Source organism: Equus przewalskii, chromosome 23 (genome assembly GCF_037783145.1).
Source record: "Equus przewalskii isolate Varuska chromosome 23, EquPr2, whole genome shotgun sequence".
Lineage (NCBI taxonomy): Eukaryota > Metazoa > Chordata > Mammalia > Perissodactyla > Equidae > Equus > Equus przewalskii.
In genome coordinates this window covers 2,311,811-2,330,357 of record NC_091853.1, presented here as the reverse complement: position 1 = coordinate 2,330,357, position 18,547 = coordinate 2,311,811, and the positions used below count along the sequence as shown (strand labels likewise).

At 42.7% G+C, this 18,547-nt stretch overlaps 1 long non-coding RNA gene across 1 annotated transcript; it reads right to left on the bottom strand.

Annotated features, from left to right (window-relative positions):
- Nucleotides 1-6,875: 6,875 nt before the first annotated feature.
- On the bottom strand, nucleotides 6,876-15,588 carry LOC139078933 (uncharacterized). The gene is made up of 2 exons (XR_011532129.1): nucleotides 15,490-15,588; nucleotides 6,876-8,367 (listed from the first exon to the last, which is right to left on the bottom strand). It is a non-coding gene; the product is annotated as an uncharacterized lncRNA (long non-coding RNA).
- Between the last annotated feature and the right edge of the window lie 2,959 nt (nucleotides 15,589-18,547).

Sequence of the window (18,547 nt, the reverse complement as noted above, 5' to 3'; positions counted from 1 at the left end):
CTGCCTTGGGGCTTTGTCTGTCCCAGTTTCCCTGGAGCTGGGGGACATGGGGCATTCTGGGGGCTGAGACAAAGACCCTGGGAGGAGGGACCAAGATCCAATACTGGCTGGCTTTGTGACCTTGGGCAAGACACGCAACATTTCTGTCATCCTTAAAACGGGGCAACCCTAACAACCACAGCAGAGCTGGAGATGATGGAAGAGAAAACCCAGCAGTGCCTGGATGTCCTCCCCGGAAAGTCCTGGCCTCCACCCTGCAGCTCCCCTGTCTGCCTGAAGAGGGCGCGCGCTGCCCAGGAATCCCCCCAGAGTGGCCTGCTCTGGCAGTGCAGCGTAGGAGCCTCCTGGGTAGCTTGGGGCTGGCCCTCAGGCGAGGAGGGGGCCCTCCCGCGGCCTCATCCCTGGGAGGTGGAGTGCGCGTGTTGCCCATCACAGTCCACCCTGCATCTTTGCTCCGAGCCGTTCTCACCCTGGTCACTCCCTCCTGTTGAGGAGTCAGATGCTGTTTCACGTCCTGTCCTTGTCGGGGTGCCCTAGGCTCTGTGCCTCCGCTGGCCTTGGGGGGCAGGGAGAGGGCAGTACATCAAACTGTGGCTCCTCTAGTGGCCAGCGTGTGACCCTGCTTATGGGAAATAACGGCACCTTCCTGGAAGGTAGTCAGTGGATGAAATGAGGTGGTTCATGCAAAGACGAGGCACACAGTAGGGACACACTGAAAGCAGCCAGTATGATGATGATCATTTTCTCCATCACACAGCTAACAGACCACCCAGTTTTCCTCCAAGGGCCACCTTCTCAGAATTCCAGGGCCCCAGAGCACCGACTCAGAATCTCCGGGTGGGGGAGGGCGGGAATCGGAATCTGAGTTTTCGTCAGGTGCCCGTGTGATCCTGCCACCCTGGAGTTTCAGAACTGCCTCCTCAGGAGAGGAGGACGGGCACCACCACTCTGCTTCCTGGCATCCTGTGCCCAGGGGAAATCGGGAGCAGGGGAGGGTAAGAAGGAAGGATGTCGCCAGAGGGCCAGACCAACAGCCCAGGGCCCGTGGAGGTGTGTGTGCTGTGTGTGCATGCCCGTGCTTGTGTGTTGGGGCAGGAGCTCATCCTTGGGGAGTGTCAGCCCCACCTGGGGAGGTGGGTGACCTCTGTGCAGGACGTGGCTCCAGGTCTCTACACAATGAGACCCCTACAGGCTGTCCCTCCCTCCTCTCCCAGCCTGACCGTGACGGACTTGGACCCCTCTGTGTCTGGCCCAGCCTCACCCATGCCTCTTGTTCTGGATCTCTGGGCTCAACCCCAGGGACTCCAGCTCTCCCATGTCCCCTTTGCTTTGGAGTCAGGGTCTCCCAGGTCTGAAGCTCCCTTGGGGTGCAAGCATTTTCTCAGCTCTCATCCTGCTGACCTCAGGGTTGACCCTGGGTTCTGGGGAGGGCTGTAGGATATTCCTGACATACAGAAAGGCAGCCCAATCGTGGCCTTCTTTAAATGGCTTCTGTTGCCACATTGAAACTTCTTGGGGCCTGCATTTCTGAGTCCTGCTAAAGCAGCCTCATCTGTCTGGGAAGCCCGAAGTCCATGGGCGCATGAGAGAGACGGAGGCCACGAGACCTTTTGCACCCCCGACCCCAGGTGTATGTGTGGTGCCCAAATCTGTGTGGGCCTCCTGTGTGTGTGTGTTCCGAGGCACAGCACAGCCCAGGCTGCCCACCACTGAGAAGAGGTGCTCAGGCCCACTCCCAAACGGTGTCCTGGGGGTGTCTGTGCCTGAGCTTCACGGGAGGAGGATCCAGGACCCTGGGACAAGGCCGGGAGGTTGATGTTCATGAAAGGGCTGGCTGTAGGAGTCTCAGCTGCTGGAGGCCATGCTCTGCAGGAGGCTGAGAAGCCCAGGGTCCCCCAGGGTCTGGGACCCCTAGTCCCGCCCTACCCTGCTGCCCGCCCCTCCACTGCCCTGCCTGGTTCAGAGCCGGGTGCCTGGTCATCAGGATGGCATCGACTGCTTCCCTGCCTCCTGCTATAACGGGGACTCACCCAGCCTCAGGCCAGGCCTTCCAAGTCCTCAGCCACGTGTCAGTCATGTCCCCCAACAGCCTGGGTCTCAGTTTTCCCACTGGGCAAGGACATAACTTTCCTCCGACGCTGATAGGTGGCCATGACCCCTCCTGCTCTGGGATGTTGATTCTGGCTCTTTGTGGTCCCTCCCACCAGAGATTTCTAGGATTTCTTTAGGAAAGCCCCTTCATTCAGCCTCGTCCGCCCCTCGAGGGCTAAGAGGGCCCTAGCCCACCCCTTCCTCTCACTCCCCCACACCCTCTCCGCTGAGCGCTGCCCCCACCCCCAGAGACTCTCTCCTGCCAGGCTGGAGGCCTCAGCCGAGCTGCCCCCACCTTCCCTTTCCAGCTCCTCCCCATTCATGCTGAACCTGCCTTGATTCCCACACACCCGCCTCGAGGTCCCTCGCCCACTGATGGGGGAGAGGTGTTCTCAAGTAAGCCAGGGGGCAGCTACCGTTTTCCTAGGAGGAAATTTTAGGATTTTTCCACTTCTGAAGGATGGTGCTTGTTCCATAGTTGTGAGCTAGTCATAGCTAATACATGAAATTTCCTTCTGAAAGTGACACTTCAGTCATGGCCCTCATAAGTGATATGATTTATGCAATTAGGAAAGAGGACTCATTCTGATGGAAACTTTGAAAATAATCATTTGCCATGATAAGTAAAGGGACTCAATAAAGGCACGTTGTGTGTCTAACCAGCCTCCAGGGTATCTAGTTTTACTAATTTTTCAATTCTTTTATTGAGTTCATAATGCTTTATAACATTGTGTGATTCCGAGCGTCCGTTACTATGTATCACTTTCTGTATACACTTCACCGTGCTCACTACCACTACTCCAATTTTCATCTGTCACCGTCTACATGTGCCCTTCTACCCCTTTTGTTCCCTTCCAGCCCCCTTCCCCTCTGGTCACCACTAATGTGTTCTTTTTGTCCATGTGTTTGTTCATCTTCCACAGATGAGTGAAATCATCCAATATTTGTCTTTCTCTGTGTGTCTTATTTCCCTTACCATCATACCCTGAAGGTCCATCCATGTTGTTGCAAATGGGATGATTGTCTCTTTTATGCGGCTGAGTCGTAGTCCGTTGTATATACACAGCTCATTCTCTTCATCCATTCATCTTTAGAAGGGTACTTGGGTCGCTTCACGTCGTCCCTCTTGTGAGTAACGCTGTAATGAACATCAGGGTGCCTAAATATCTTTGGAATGTTGATTTCATGTTCTTTGGATAAACACCCTGTAGTGGGAATGCTGGGTGATATGGTATTTCTATTTTTAATTTTTTGAGAAATCTTCATGCTCTTTTCCATAGTGGCTGCACCAGTTTGTAATCCCAGCAGCAGTGTATGAGGATTCCCTTTTCTCCACATCCTCTCCAACATGTATTGTTTCTTGTCTTGGTGATTATAGCCTTTTGGACCAGGGTACGGTGATATCTGATTGTAGTTTGATTTGTATTTCTGTCCTAATTAGTGATGTTGAACATCTTTTCCTGTCTGTTGGTCATCTGTGTATCTTCCTTGAAAAATGTTCAAATCCTCTGCCCAATTTTTGATCAGGTTTCATGTTGTGTTTTTGATGGCTTGTACGTATTCTTCATATATTTTGGAGACTAAACTCTTGTCAGATATATGATTTACAAATGTTTTCTCCCAGTTGTCAGGTCATCTTTTCATTTTGCTCATGGTTTCCTTTGCCTTGCAGAGACTTTTAGTCTGATGTAGTCCCGTTTGTTAATTTTTCCCTTTGTTTCCCTTGCTTGAGTAGACATGGTATTCCAAAAGATACTGTGAAGACCAGTGTCAAAGAGTCTACTGCTTATATTTTCTTCTGGCAGTTTTATGGTTTCATGTCTTACATTCGAGTCTTTCACTCACTTGGAGTTAATTGTTTTTCATCTTATTCCTAGGTATTTTATTCTTTTAATTTCAATTGTATTCTTAATTTCTCTTTCTGCTACTTCATTGATAGTATATAGAAATGCAACTGATTTTTGTATGCTGATTTTGTTTCCTGCCACTTTACCGTATTCATTTATTATTTCTAAAACTTTTTTGGTGGATTCTTTAGGGTTTTCTATAAGTGAAATCATGTCATCTGCAAATAGTGACAGTTTCACTTCTTCCTTTCCAACTTCACTTCCTTCCTTCCTTTCCTTTCCTTTTATTTCTTGTTCTTGCCTGATTGCTCTGGCTGAGACTTCCAATACTATATTAAATAAGGGTGATGACAGTGGGCATCCTTGTCTGGTTCCTGTTCTCACAGGGATAGTTTTCAGTTTTTCTCCATTGAGAATGACGTTAGCTGTGAGTTTGACATGTATGGCCTTTATTCTGATGAGTACTTTCCTTCTATCCACGTTTCGTTCAGAGTTTTTATCATCAACGGATGCTGTATCTTGTCAAATGCTTTCTCTGCATCATAGAGATGATCATGTGATTTTTATCCTTCACTTTGATAATGTGATGTATCACGTTGATTGATTTGCAGATGTTGAGCCGTACTGCATCCCTGGAATATATCCCACTTGATCATGCGGTATGACTTTTTGAATGTATTGTTGTATTTGGATTACTAGTATTATGTTGAGGATTTTTGCATGGATGTTCATCAGTGATACTGGCTTTTCATTTTCTTTCTTTTGTGTTGTCCTTGTCTGGTTTCGGTATCAGGGTAATGTTGGCGTCATAGAATGAGATAGGAAGCTCCTCTTCCTCTTCAATTTTTCGGAAGAGTTTGAGAAAGATAGATATTAAGTCTTCTTTGAGTGTTTGGGAGAATTCACTAGGGAAGCCGTCCGGTCCTGCACTTTTCTTTTTGTGGAGGTTTTTGATGACTGTTTTGCTCTCCTTCCTCGTGTTGGTCTACTCCAATCCTCTAATTTTTCTTGATTCACTTTTGGAAGGTTGTAAGAGTCTAAGAATCGACCCATTTCTTCTAGATTATCCAAGTTTTGGCATATAGCTTTTCATAGTACCCTCTTATAATCTTTTGTATTTCCGAGGTGTCCGTGGTAATTTGTCCTCTTTCCATTCTGATTTTTTTTATTTGAGCCTTCTCTGCTTTTTTCTTGGTGAGTCTATTTAGAGGTTTGTGAATTTTGTTTATCTTTTCAAAGAACCAGCTCTGGATTTCATTGATTTTTTTTCTACTGTTTTTTAGTCTATATTTCATTTATTTCTGCTCTGAATTTCTTATTTCATTCCTTCTGCTGATTTTGGGCCTGGTTCTTCTTTTTCCGATTCCTTTAGGTGCTCTGTCAGATGGTGTATTTGAGATTTTTCTTGTTTGTTGAGGTAGGGCTATATTGCTATAATCTTCCCTCTTACAACTACTTTTGCTGTATCCTATACATTTTTTTAAAGATTTTTATTCTTTTCCTTTTTCTCCCCAAAAGCCTGCCGGAACATAGTTGTATATTCTTTGTTGTCGGTCCCTCTGGTTGTGGCATGTGGGATGCTGGCTCAACGTGGCTTGATGAGCAGTGCCATGTCCGCGCCCAGGAGTCAAACCAACGAGACACTGGGCCACCTGCAGTGGAGCACACAAACTTAACCACTCGGCGACAGGGCCAGCCCCTGTATCCTATAAATTTTGCAAGTCATGTTTTATTTTCATTTGTCTCCAGGTATTTTTTTATTTCTCCTTTGATTTTTTCATTGACCCAATCCTTGTTCAGTAGCGTTTTGTTTAGTCTCCACATATTTGTGTCTCTTCTGATTTTCTGCCTGTAGTTGATTTCTGGTTTCAGGCTGTTGTGATCAGAAAAGGTGCTTGGTATTATTTCAGTCTTCTGACATTTGTTGAGTCTTGTTTGCAGCCTAATGTGTGATAAGTCCTGGAGAATGGTCCATGTGCATTTAAAATAATGTGTGTTCTGTGGTTTTGGATGGAATGTTCTGTGTGCATCTACTACTCCACCTGGTCTGTAGTGTTGTTGAACAGCACTGCTTCCCTGTTGTTCTTCTGTTTGGATGACCTCTCCATTGCTATAGTCATGTTGAAGCCCCCTCTTGTTTATTGTGTTGCTGTCTCTTTCTCCTTTCATTTCTGTTAATAATTGCTTTTTATGTTTAGGTACTGCTATGTTGAGTGCATAGCTATTTACAAGTGTTATATCCTCTTCTTGGGTTTTTCCCTTTATCATTATGTGGTGACCTGCTTTGTCTCTTGGGACCATTTTTGTTTGAAAGACTGTTTTCTCTGATATTCGTATTGTTAGCCCAACTTTCTTTCCTTGCTATTTGCACAGAGGATCATTTTCCATCTCTTGACTTTCAGTTTGTGAGTGTGGTTAGGTCTGAAGTGCCTCTCTCGTAGTTAGCACATATATGGGTCTTGTTTTTTTGTCCACTAGGCCACTCTATGCCTTTTGATTGGAGCATTTAGTCCGTTGACATTGAAAGTAGCTATTGATAAGGATGTCCTTGCCATTTTGTTACTTTTTTCTGGTTGATTTAGTAGTTCTCTGTTCCTTTCTTCTTCTCTTGCTCTCTTCTCTTGTGGTTTGCTGCCTTTTTTAGTATTACGTTTGGATTTCTGTCTCTTAATTTTCTGTTTCTGATTCTGTTGGTTCCTGGTGTGTGATGACCATGAAGTTCATAGATAACATCTTAGGCACATAGCAATCTATCAGAAGCTGGTGATCTCTCTAGTTTGACCTCTTCTAAAAACTCTACTCTTTTACTCTGCTCCTCCCACATTTCATGTTTTTGATATCATATCTAACCTCTTTTGTTGTGCATCTGTATCCATTACTCTTTTATCGTAGATATAGGTAATTTTCGTACTTTTGTCTTTTTCCCTTCTTATTATCTTCATAGGTGATTGATCTGCTACCTTGACCGTATTTTTGCCTTTACCAGTGATTTTATTGCTTTTTTTTTTGCATAAGTTTCTTATTCCTATCTGTGGTCTTCTCTTTCCGAGTTCAATAAGTCCCTGCATCATTTTTTGTAAGACTTGTTTCTTGGTGACAAACTCCCTTAATTTTTGCTTGTCTGGGAAACTCTCCCTCCTTTCACTCTGAACGATAACCTTGCCAAGTAGAGTATTCTTGGCTGTAGGTTTTTTCCTTTTGGCACTATAAATAGAATGTGCCACTCCCTTGTAGCCTGTAATATTTGTGCTTAGAAGTCAGCAGATAGCCTTATGGGATTTTGTTTGTATGTAACTTGTTACGTTTCCCTCGCAGCTTTTAGGAGTCTCTCTCTATCTTTAAATTTTTCACATTTTAATTGTAATGTATCTTAGTGTGAGCCTCTTTGGTCTTCTTTTGTTTGGTGCTCTCTGTGCTTCCTGTACCTAGATGTCCATTTCCTTCCTTACGTTAGGAAAGTTTTCAGGTATTAGTTCTTCTAATAAATCCTCTGCCCCTTTGTCTCTCTCTTCTCCTTCTAGGACACATAAAATAGGAATGTTAGTGTGCTTGATGCTGTCCCACAGGTCCCATAGACTTTCCTCATTGTCGTTAATTCTTCTTTCTATTATCTGTACAGCTTGGGTGATTTTGTCTATTCTTTTCTTTAAAAGTTTCGTAGAATGTTCCTAGGGCAGCTGGAATTTCCTCAGGCTTAAATTTATGTAAAAGCACTCCTCTTAATTCCAATTATTAGGGCATCATTTTAAAATTTTCCTGAGAGTTAACTAGCTGGTAAAATATATTCACAGTTTTCCATATTCAGCCTCACAGTGATCATAGGTAGGACCACTTGCAGGTCCTACATATGTAGGATAATATGTAGGCTGTGCCCAGGTGAAGAAATATTTGTGCTCTTTAAAACTGAGTTGTTGTTTACAAATATTTTGGATCAATATGTCAGACAAGGAAAGATTGAAATGAAAAACCAACAATCAGGTAAGTTTCACCATTGTCATAGTCATGGTCATAGCCTGGGAAAGTCAGACTTTGGAGATGGAACACACGGCATAAAAAAGAAGCTTATTGTATGCTCATCAGAAAAGAAAACATTAAAACTGATCAACAATATTCTGAAACAAACAGTCACAAATTCTGAAAAACACAGCCACACTCAGATTTCTCTCATCAGTGTTATTCAGCCATATGGCATGAGTTCTCATTCTGTCAACCCTGGCTCCACAATCTACATTCCTGAAGTCATCTCTTCCCAGCCCTTGTAGTCCTGGAGTCCTGAGTGTCAGGTCCCTGGGTGTCTGCTCTGATGGTCATGTCAGCTTCTTCTAGGAAGGGTATCAGCATGTGTCTCTTCCCTGTGTCCCCTTCTCAGGCTGTCCTTCTCTGAGCTCCCAGAAGCCCCAGTCTCTGGTCTGGAGCATCTAGCAATGACCTTCAGTCACACACGAAGGAAGAAGAGAAGCCATGTGTTGATGCCAAGGCAGGTTAACTTATTAGAGTAGCTCTCTCAGAATGGAGGAGGTCGGAATCTCTATTGGGGTGAGGTAGATAAGTGCATGGGTCCCCATAATTATTCCAGGAAGACTCCACTGATAATTAAATTGAGGAGATAATGTATTAGTGTACAGTGAAAACACAGACTAATCCTTATGTAAAGTGTGTGCCACAACTGCTGCCAATTGACGTGAATGTTTTAAACCGAGAAACGAAATATTTCCAGAAGCCAATTGATTGACATTCTTTGTTTTGGGCCATTCACTTGAATTCGAGTGTGCTTTTCCCCACCTTGCAGGGCTACCCAAATTACTGAAAGCTTGTACATATTGGTTAACAAGCCCAAACACAGGCTTGTTGACCTGCCACACTGTAGGACCAGTAAGGAAAAAAGCTGAATCACCAGGCATGTGACAAGGAAAGAAGTTTACCATCAAAAGGCATCCAGATGAGGTGAGTGGGCGGAGCAAAATGGTGGGGTGAGCTGACCTGGGACTCTCTCCCCTCCAAACTACAACAAAGGACTGGAAAAAACCTGAATTTCAGCCAAGAAACCTAACGCCAGGTCATCAGAGACCTACAGTACCAAAAAGACGGAGGACGGAGACCCTGCAGCAGACCTGGGAGGAGCTGGAACGGGGTAGGAGAGAACTTCGCTCCCTCCCCTAGAGACTGGGATGGCTGCCGTGGATGCGGAAAGGAGCGGGTGAGGGGCCGCGTGACTGGAGATTGTCCAGGACTCCCGCCGCTGGTACAGTGGAAACCTGCTGACGGGAGACTGCTTCCATGTGTGGGGACCACATAAACCCAGGGTCCCGGAGACCAGAGCACAAAACTGATCCGAATCCAGATCAGCGCGTGAGAAAAACAGCCCTCCTCACCAGCAAACTGCGCTGGGTGCCACCATCCTGCCCGTAGGCGGAGAGCTCAGAACGGGCGGCTCTCAACCCCCATCTAGTGGCGACAGGCTGTAAGTGCAACTGAATTCTACCATCATGGGAAAAAACCACTCCTCTACCATCCAGCAATTTATAAAAGCTCCAGACAGGAAGGAAAACAACAAAAACTCTGAATTAAATCCTCAGGACTTGGAAATAGCTAAACTAAGTGAAAATGAGTTCAGAGTAGCTATAATCAAAAAACTGAATGAGGTAGAGAGAAAGATAGAGAAACAAGGCAATGGGTTCGGGAGTTACTTCACAAAAGAGATTGAAATTATAAAGAATCAAACAGAGTTACTAGAGATGAAAAACACAATGGACCAGATAAAACAGAATATGGATTTCCTGAGTACCCTTGTAGACACCATAGAGGAGCAAATTAGCATAATCGAAGATAGACAGGCTGAATGGCTCCAGACAGAGGAAGAAAGAGAACTAAGAATTAAAAAGAATGAGGAAAATCTCTGAGCGAAAGCGGATTCAATGAGGAGAAAGAAGTTAAGTATCATAGGAATTCCCGAGAACGTGGAAAAGGAAAATGGAGCAGAAAGTGTGCTTAATGAAATTCTAGAAGAGAACTTCCCAAATCTAGGGATTGAGGGAGAAATGTGTGTGGAGGAAGCTTTCAGATCTCCTAGATTTGTCAATGTAAAAAGATCTACTGCAAGGCATATAGTAGTACAAATGGCAAAAAGGAAAGACAAAGAAAGAATACTCAGGTCAGCAAGACAGAAGAAAATAACCTACAAAGGAACTCCTATCAGACTTTCAGCAGATTTCTCTACAGGAACCTTACAAGCTAGGAAAGGATGGAGTGACATATTCAAAAGTTTAAATGATAAAAATGTTCAGCCAAGGGGCTGGCCCTGTGGCCAAGTGGTTGAGTTCGCATGCTCCGCTGCAGGCAGCCCAGGGTTTCGTTGGTTCGAATCCTGGGCACGGACATGGCACTGCTCATCAGACCACACTGGGGCAGCGTCCAACATGCCACAACTAGAGGGAACCGCGGCAAAGAATATACAACTATGTACCAGGGGGCTTTGGGGAGAAAAAGGGAAAAATAAAATCTTTAAACAAACAAACAAAAAATCTTCAGCCAACAATACTCTATCCAGCAAGAATATCCTTCAGATATGAGGGAGAAATTAAATCTTTTCCAGACAAACAAAAGTTACGGGAATTTGTAACCAAAAGACCTCCACCACAAGAAATCCTCAAGAAGGCTCTCATACCTGAAAAAAGAAAAAATGGAGAAAGGCGTGACAAACCACAGAGTAGGGAACAAGATAGATAGCACCAGAATAGGATAGCAAATATTCAACTATAGCATTAGGATGAAGGGAAGGAAACTACCAAAGCAAAGACAATCTTATCACTCTAACTACAAACTCATAACATGAGTTCAAACAAGAAATGAAAATAATAATTGAGGAGGGGAAGAGCAAAGGGACTAAATCAGTCTAGGTCAAGTAAGTAAGAGACCACCAGAGAATAAACTATATTATACATGAGATTCTAAATACAAACTTCAGCATAGCCAGTAAACTAAAAAAACAGAACAGAGCCACAAAACATACATAAGCAAAAATCTAAGAAATTGCAGTATTAAATGGGTAGGCTAAAGCACACAGGAAGAGAAACACAGGAAAACCAGATAACGAGCGACAGAGTGACAGCATTAAGTCCACATGCATCAATGATCACTCTCAATATAAACAGATTGAACTCTCCAATAAAAAGACACAGAGTGGCAAAATGGGTTAAAGAACAAGATCCAACAATTTGTTGCCTCCAGGAAACACACCTCAGCCCCAAGGACAAACACAGGCTCAGAGTGAAGGGGTGGAGGACAGTACTTCAAGCTAATAGCAAGCAAATGAAAGCAGGTGTTGCAAATCTTATCTCACACAGAGCGGATTTCAAAATAAGACAGGTAAAGAGAGACACAGAGGGACAATATATAATGATCAAAGGGACACTTCATAAAGAAGAAATAACGCTTATAAATATCTATGCACCCAACATAGGAGCACCAAGGTTCATACAGCAAGTATTAACAGACCTAAAGGAAGATGTTAAAAACAACACAATGATAGTGGGAGATCTCAACACCCCACTCACATCAATGGACAGATCATCCAGACAGAAAATCAACAAGGAAATACTGGAGCTAAATTAAAAACTAAAACCATTGGACTTAATAGACATATATAGATCACTTCATCCTAAAACTGCAGAATACACATTCTTCTCAAGTGCATATGGAACATTCTCAAGGATAGACCATATGTTGGGAAACAAGGCAAGCCTCTACAAATAAAAAAAAAATTGAAATAATAAGAAGCATCTTCTCTGATCATGATGCTATAAGGCTAGAAGTTAATTACAAGAAAAAAGCTGAGAAAAGCACAAAGATGTGGAGACTAAACAATACACTACTGAACAAGCAATGGATCCTTGAAGAAATTAAAGAAGAAATCAAAAAATACCTGAAGACAAATGAAAATGATAACATGCCATACCAACTCATATGGGATACAGCAAAAGCTGTGTTCAGAGGAAAATTCATCGCAATAAAGGCACATCTTAACAAACAAGAAAAATCCCAAATAAGCAATCATAAATGACACCTAACTGAACTAGAGAAAGAAGAACAAATAAAGCCCAAAGTCAGCAGAAGGAGAAAAATAATAAAAATAAGAGCAGAAATAAATACACTTGAAATGAAAAAGGCAGTAGAAAGGATCAATGAAACAAAGAGCTGGTTCTTTCAGAAGATAAAGAAAATTGACAAAGCCCTAGCCAGACTTACAAAGAAAAAAAGGGAGAAAGCTCAAATAAACAAAATCAGAAATGAAAGAGGAGAAATAACAACAGACTCTGCAGAAATACAACGGATTATAAGAGAATACTACTAAAAACTTTATGCCAACAGAATGGATAACCTAGAGGAAATGGTTAAATTCTTGGACTCCTGCAATCTCCCAAAGCTCACTCAAGAAGAAGCAGACAATTTGAACAGACCAATCACAAGGAAAGAGATTGAAACAGCCATCAAAAACATTCCAAAGAATAAAAGCCCAGGACCAGATGGCTTTCCTGGGGAATTCTACCAAACTTTCAGGAGGATTTAACACCTATCCTTTTCAAGCTATTCCAAAAAATTAGGGAGGATGGAACACTTCCTAACACATTCTATGAGGCCAACATCATGCTGATACCAAAACCTGACAAGGACACCATGAAAAAAGAGAACTACAGGCCAATATCACTGATGAACATAGATGCAAAAATTCTCAACAGAATTTTGGCAAGCAGAATTCAGCGATTCATCAAAAGGATCATACATCCTGATCAGGCGGGATTCATACCAGGGACACAGGGATGGTTCAACATCCACAAATGTGTCAACGTGATACACCACATCAACAAGCTGAGGAATACAAACCACATGATCATCTCAATAGATGCAGAGAAAGCATTTGACAAGATCCAACAGCCGTTTATGATAAAAACTCTGAACAAAATGGGCCTAGAAGGGAACTACCTCAACATAATAAAGGCCATATTTGACACACCCACAGCCAACATCATATTCAATGGGCAAAAACTGAGTGCCATCCCCCTGAAAACAGGAATGAGACAAGGATGCCCTCTATCACCACTCTTCTTTAACATAGTACTGGAGGTCCTGGCCAGAGAAATCAGGCAAGAAAAAGGAATAAAAGGAATCCAAATACGGAGGGAAGAAGTGAAACTCTCGCTGTTTGCAGATGACATGATCTTACATCTAGGAAACACCAAAGAATCCATCGGAAAATTCTTAGCAGTAATCAACAACTACAGCAAACTTGCAGGGTATAAAATTAATTTGGATAAATCAGTAGCATTTCTATATTCTAATAACGAACAAACAGAAAAAGAATTCAAGAACACAATCCCATTCACAATCGCAACAAAAAGAATAAAATACCTCAGGGTAAATTTAACCGAGGAAGTGAAGGCCCTATAGAATGAAAATTACAAGGCCTTTCTGAGAGAGCTGGACGACAACATAAGGAGATGGAAAGACATTCCATGTACATGGATTGGAAGAATAAACATAGCTAAAATGTCCGTTCTACCTAAAGCAATCTACAGATTCAACGCTATCCCAATCAGAATCCCAATGACATGCTTTACAGAGTTAGAACAAAGAATCGTCAAATTCATATGGGGCAACAAAAGACCCCGAATTGCTAATGCAACCCTGAGAAAAAGAACAAAATGGGAGGCATTACAATCCCTGACTTCAAAACATGCTACAAAGCTACAGTAATCAAAACAGCATGGTACGGGTACAAAAACAGGTGCACAGATCAATGGAACAGGATTGAAAGCCCAGAAATAAAACCACACATCTATGGACAGCTTATCTTCGAGAAAGGAGCTGAGAGCATACAATGGAGAAAAGAAAGTCTTTTCAACAAATAGTGCTGGGAAAACTGGAAAGCCATATGTAAAAGAATGAAAATTGACCATTCTTTTTCACCATTCACCAAAATAAACTCAAAATGGATCAAAGACCTAAAGGTGAGACCTGAAACCATAAGGCTTCTAGAAGAAAACGTAGGCAGTACACTCTTTGACATCAGTATTAGAAGGATCTTTTCAGACACCAGGTCTTCTCAGACAAGGGAAACAATAGAAAGAATAAACAAATGAGACTTCATCAGACTAAAGAGCTTCTTCAAGGCATGAAAACAGGATTGAAACGAAAAAACAACCCACTAACTGGGAAAAATTATTTGCAAGTCATATATCTGACAAAGGCTTAATATCCATAATATATAAAGAACTCTCACAACTCAACAACAAAAAATCAAACAACCTGATAAAAAAATGGGCAGGACCCGTGAACAGACATTTCTCCAAAGAAGATATACAGATGGCCAATAGACATATGAAAAGATGCTCATCATCACTAATCATCAGGGAAATGCAAATCAAAACTGCACTAAGATATCACCTTACACCTGTTAGAATGGCAAAAATAACTGAAACAAAAAGTGACAAATGATGGAGAGGTGTGGAGAAAAAGGAACCCTCATACTCTGCTGGTGGGAATGCAAACTAGTGCAGCCACTATGGAAAACAGTATGGAGATTCCTCAAAAATTAAAAATAGAACTATCATATGATCCAGCCATTCCACTACTGGGTATCTATCCAAAGAGCTTGAAGTCAGCAATTCCAAAAGTCCCATGCACCTCAATGTTCATTGCAGCATTATTTACAATAGCCAAGACGTGGAAGCAACCTAAGTGCCCATCAACAGACGAGTGGATAAAGAAGATGTGGTATATATACAATGGAATACTGCTCAGCTGTAAAACAGAACAAAATCATTCCATTTGCAATAACATGGATGGACCTTGAGGGATTATGTTAAGTGAAATAAGCCAACTAGGGAAGGATAATCTCTTTATGACTCCACTCATATGAGGAATTTAAAAATGTTGACAAAGAGAACAGATTAGTGGCTACCAGGGGAAGGGTTTGGTGGGGGGTGGGCACAAAGGGTGAAGTGGTGCACCTACAACACAAACGACAAACGTTAATGTACAACTGAAATATCACAAGATCGTAACCTATCATTAACTCAATTAAAAAAAAAAAAAGGCAGCCAGATGAGCAGATGGGAGTTAGAACTCAGATCCACGTCCTCCAAGGGAAAAAGGTAGGGGTTTTTATCCGGGGTTTTAGGTAGGGGAAGCAGAGCATGTGCTGGGGTTTTAAGTAGGGGAAGGGGACCATGTGGCCATGTTAGTTGGCACCCTCCCACAAGCCTGTGTTTGGTTTGGAAGAGTGAATTTCTCTTTCCTTGATTGTCTGGATTTTTCTGGTTAGTTTCTTCTTCAGCCTGTGTTTGGCCTTGTGAGCTGAATCTTGAGGTCAGGACCTGACTTTCTGGGAAAGACAGCTCACTCACATAGTAAGGAGTGACAGAAAGATCTGGTTAGATTTAAACAAGAATTGATTATGCTGAATATGCACAGCTGCAGTCAGCAAACCTTCTCTCAAAGTTTTTTGCTCTAGGAAAGATTTTCTAACTTCTTGCACAATTTCTTATGAGCCTACCTCTAATGATCAGTCCTCAGTCTTGGGGTTGGGGGCAAAGGCCGCTCTAGCTGCTTCCTGTTGGAAAGGGCAAAGATAAGATCAGAGGAATGAAACTGTTTTACTTTTATTTTAATATATTTTTGGGTAACAGTTGGGGAGAGCGAGATATGCTCTGCATGACTAATATTTTAGTACTCTGATCAATGGCTTTGGAACAACACTTAAAACTCACATTTTATGGTTAACATAGATGACCACACAGATTAGCAAAATAGCCCACATTTTAGTATCCCTTCCATAATGGACCTCAATCCTCAAGGAGTCCAGGAGAAGATGTCTGTAAACCAATCAAGGTTAATGCCTGCAACCTCAAGGGACATCTGATGTGAACAAGTAGCCTGCTGTCTACTAGTCCAGTAAGTAAGTAAGAACCTGGGAGTCGCTTATTACTTCTCTTGAGCAGACTGTCTTCTGAACAGCAACATGCGGTCAGTCACAGGTCCACTTGACCGTTCAGAGAAAGCAAGCTCTAGAGTATGAAACCAGCCAAGATCTGGGAGATGCCAATAGTGATGTACTTCTATGGCATGATTGTCTTTCCTTGTGGCATTTTTCACATGGTGCCATCCAATCAAACATTTCAATAGGACCCAGTCTCCATGACAAAGATGGTGCAGAGAAACATCTGACAGTGTCTAGTTCCTCAGTCTGAGTTCCCTTCAGGTCTTTTGGATCATCTCTAGAACATAGAAAGGATCTCCCAAAGTCAGGCCTATATTGTGTAAGCAAGTAACCAGGTATTTAATAAGAAGCATTTTTAGGGAAAGAAAAAGAAAAACAAGGGTAATGGTTGGAACAAATCATAAACCAATTTCTGAGCCTAGGGGATGGTCAGTCAAGAAGATCTCTAGATGTCAGGGTTGAAGCATCCCCTGCAGTTTAAAATGTCTCCTATGATGTCATCAGGTGTTCAGGTAAACGTTTTTGCGTGGCTTGCACAGCAACAGGCATGAAGACTGTCCAAACATGATGTGTCATGGTGCCCTCTCTTAGATTATACCAAATTTCCAGCTTCTGTTTGCAGGGCTTCAGGAAAAAGGGTGATTTGAGTTCTCAATGATTCCAAGTGAAAAGGAAAGAAAAAATTGCAAATGTTAATTAGGAGATCGGTACCACATATTTTAGGAAACTAAAAGGGTTCAGGATCCTGTCCTATTTACAGATAGAAGACAAAAACCTTGAAAACAATTAACAGAACCCAAATACAACATCCACAAATGTGCATTATAGTTTCTATTGAAACACAATTTTTCTCTCTAAATTTACCCTAATTTTCAACAAAGATAGCCTAATACAGACTCACATCTTTGCAAAATAAGTCTAGTTTTAATAAATTTGGCCCAATTATTTACATAAGTACAACACGAATAGCAATTGATCATATAGGCTCTTTTAAATCTGCTTTTCTGGGAGGAGTGACATCAGCATCATATCAGAGTGAACTTGCCTGGGACTCTCTCCCCTCCAACATACCACAAAAAGGGGCAGCATACTCCAAGAAAAAGTATCCTAACAAAACAAAAAACATCAGAGAGATATGCAGCCACATGACGAGGGCGAAGAGGCTGGAACCCCCTCGGAGGAGCTGGAATGAGGTAAGAGAGTACTTTGCTCCCTCCCCTAAAGGCTGCAGTCTCTGCCACGGGAGGCTCCGTGAGGGAAGTAGTGGGGGAGGGGTCGTGCATTCACCAGATCACCCAGGACTCCCTAGGGCACTTGCAGCCGAGAGGGAAGCCATCGAATTGGGCGAAAGCTTTCCCACAGGGTGAGCTCATCAAGCCAAGATCCCAGGAGACCAGACAGCGAGAGCTGATCCAGAAACCCCGGACTGCACACTGGAGAAAGCACCCCTCCCCCGACCCACCCCACGCCATCTCGGCTGAAGGCAGAGGACTCAGAATCCATGGCTCTCAACCCCCACCCAATGGCAACAGGCTGTCACTGCAAAAGAATAATACCAGAATGAGAAAGACCAGACCTTCCAACATCAGGCACCACATCAAATCTCCAGGCCAGAGAGAAAACAAACACCCAGAACCCAGTCCTGAGGACACAGAAATATGAAAACTAAATGACAATGAATTCAAAATAGCTATCATCAAAAAATTCAACAATGTAAAAGAGAATATAGAGAAACAATTCAACGAATTCACAAGCTACTTCACAAAAGAGATTGAAACTCTAAAGAAGAATCAGTCAGAAATATTAGAGATGAAAGACACAATAGAAGAGAGAAAAGAAAATATGGATTCCCTTAGTGCTCGACTGGACATCATAGAGGAGCGAATCAGTTTAATCGAAGAAAGACGTGTTGAAATACCCCAGACAGAGGAGAGAGAACTAAGACGACAAAAGACTTGAAGAAAGTCTCCAAGAAATATCTGACTCAATGAGGAAATGCAACGTAAGAATTATGGACATTCCAGAAGGTGAAGAGAAGGAGAATGGAGCAGAAAGTGTGTTCAAAGAAATAATAGCAGAAAACTTCCCAAACCTAGGGAAAGAGGGAAATATGTGTGGAGGAAGCTTCCAGATCGCCTAGGTTTGTCAATGTAAAAAGACCCACTGCAAAGCATATAGTAGTAAAACTGGCAAAAATGAATGACAAAGAAAGTATACTCAGGGCAGCAAGGCAGAAGAAAATAACCTACAAAGGAAACCCTTTCAGGCTTTCAGCAGGTTTCTCTGCAGCAACCGTACAAGCTAGGAGAGAATGGAATGACATATTCAAACTTTAAAAGACAAGAATCTTTAGCCAAGAATACTCTGTCCAGCAAAAATACGCTTCAGATATGAGGGAGAAACTAAATCTTTGCTAGACAAACAAAAGGTAAGGGACTTAGTAGCCACGAGACACCCCCCCCCCCCCCCCCCCCCGCACCAAGAAATCATCAGGAAGGCCCTTATACCTGAAAAAAGAAAAAAAGGGAGAAAGGGGTCACAAAACACAGAGTAAGGAGATAAATAGTTGGACACAATCAGAATACGATAGCAAATATTCAACTATAGCATTAGG